This window comes from Panthera uncia, chromosome D4, assembly GCF_023721935.1.
Source record: "Panthera uncia isolate 11264 chromosome D4, Puncia_PCG_1.0, whole genome shotgun sequence".
NCBI lineage: Eukaryota > Metazoa > Chordata > Mammalia > Carnivora > Felidae > Panthera > Panthera uncia.
This window is the reverse complement of record NC_064807.1, coordinates 85,382,007-85,383,843: the sequence shown is the minus strand read 5'-3', so window position 1 is coordinate 85,383,843 and position 1,837 is coordinate 85,382,007. Positions and strand designations below refer to the sequence as shown.

At 57.4% G+C, this 1,837-nt stretch overlaps 1 long non-coding RNA gene across 1 annotated transcript in view; it reads right to left on the bottom strand.

Moving 5' to 3' along the window:
- The window catches only part of LOC125922547 (uncharacterized), a 12,151-nt gene extending 11,058 nt beyond the window's left edge, over positions 1-1,093 (bottom strand). The window contains exon 1 of the long non-coding RNA XR_007457693.1: positions 558-1,093. This is a non-coding gene — a long non-coding RNA (uncharacterized LOC125922547). The remainder of the gene's footprint in view (positions 1-557) is intronic.
- Positions 1,094-1,837: the final 744 nt, after the last annotated feature.

The following is a 1,837-nucleotide window of genomic DNA, read 5'->3' as shown; positions in this document are numbered from 1 at the left end:
GGGGGGGGGGGGGGGGGGGGGGGGGGGGGGGGGGGGGGAAGGGAGTGCACCCCTCGTGAGGCCTGCACGGCGCATGGCAACGGGGCAGGGGTGGGTGACCCTCTCCTGGGGAAGACAGCCTTGACCCATCCACCGTCTTGGCCGCAAATACTCCTCCCTCTTGCACAGAGCTGAACGCAACCCTAGTGAGTGAGCTGGGACCATGCCTCTCTCGACCAAGAGATCTGTAAGTAGGGGGAAAGCTTGCTGGTCTCACATGTGGTTATCAACCGAATCGTGTCTCCCCGAAATTCGCACGGAAGTCCTAGCCCCCAGCTAGGATGTAACCGGGGCTAAGGTCCTACGCGAGGTAATGAACTTAAAACGAGGCCATGGCGGTGAGTCCCGATCCAAGAGGACCGGCGTCCTTGTGAGAAGGAAAGCACACGGAAAGACACTAGACGCCCGTGCGTGCACACAGGGAAGGGACCATGTGAGACACAGCAAGAAGGTAGCTGCCTACCCCCCAAGGAGAGACAGAGAGAGAGAGAGAGAGAGAGGTCTGAGAAGACACCAACCTGCCAACGCCTTGATCTTGGACTTTCAGACTCCAGGACTGCGAGAAAGTGAATTTCTGATGAGCCACTCAGTCTTGTATTTTGTTACGGCGGCCCTCGCACACACACCCACACACCCGGCACTCAGTGGGGGGACAGGAACGGCACACCCACGGACACTCCCTTCTGGAAGGGCTAGGAATGGGAGGCACCACGCACAGCAATCCTGGGGCCTGCAGGGTGGACGCTGGGAGGGCCACCTCCCCCGGGTGAAGGAAATGCTTTCTCGTGGGCCCCACTGCACTCCCTCGGCCCTCCGTCTGTCCCCTGTTCTCGGTGGCCCTCCAGTGGCCCTCTGGGTAGACTTCCATCACGTCCTTGGCCACGTTGATTGCAGACCCAAGGGCCCTCACTGGGGGCTAAGCTGACTTTTCCACCTGCTTTCTTTCCCGCTGGGGCCCAGATCTGGTTTTAAGTCGTGAAAGCTCACGGCCTCTTTTCGTCCAGGCTGGTAGCACTTCTGACGATGCCCCCCTCCTCGGAACTTGGCTCGCTTTTTTTCCACTCAGTTCCTTATTTTATTTTATTTTATTTTATTTTATTTTATTTTATTTTCATCATTTTTTTAACGCTTACTTATTTTTTAATGTTTATTTATTTTTGAGACAGAGAGAGACAGAGCATGAACGGGGGAGGGTCACAGAGAGAAGGAGACACAGAATCTGAAACAGGCTCCAGGCTCTGAGCTGTCAGCACAGAGCCTGACGCGGGGCTCGAACCCATGAACCGTGAGATCATGACCTGAGCCGAAGCCGGACGCTTAACCGACTGAGCCACCCAGGCGCCCCAACGCTTACTTATTTTTTAGGGAGAGAGAAAGATACACAGGGTGTGAGTCGGGGAGGGGCAGAGAGAGAGAGGGAGGCACAGACTCTGAAGCAGGTTCCAGGCTCCGAGCCGTCAGCACAGAGCCCGACGCGGGGCTCGAACTCACGGACCGCGAGATCACACCTGAGCCGAAGTCGGTCGCTTCATTGCTTTGCAAACAGGCGAATTCCCTTCGGAGCGCGTCTCTTCTCCGCAGCGTCTTGGAAACCGGCAGGGCACGAGTTTGGTGGGGACGGCTGCAACAAACAAAGTCCAACAGAAACGTGTCGTTCACAGTCCTGCGGGCCAGGAGTCTGAGCTGAAGGCGGCAGCAGCTTGGCTCCCTCTGAAGGCCGCGAAGGAAGGGTCTGTTCCAGGCCTCTCTCCGGCTGCTAGACGGCCACCTGCTCCCCGTGTCCTCACAATGACTTTCG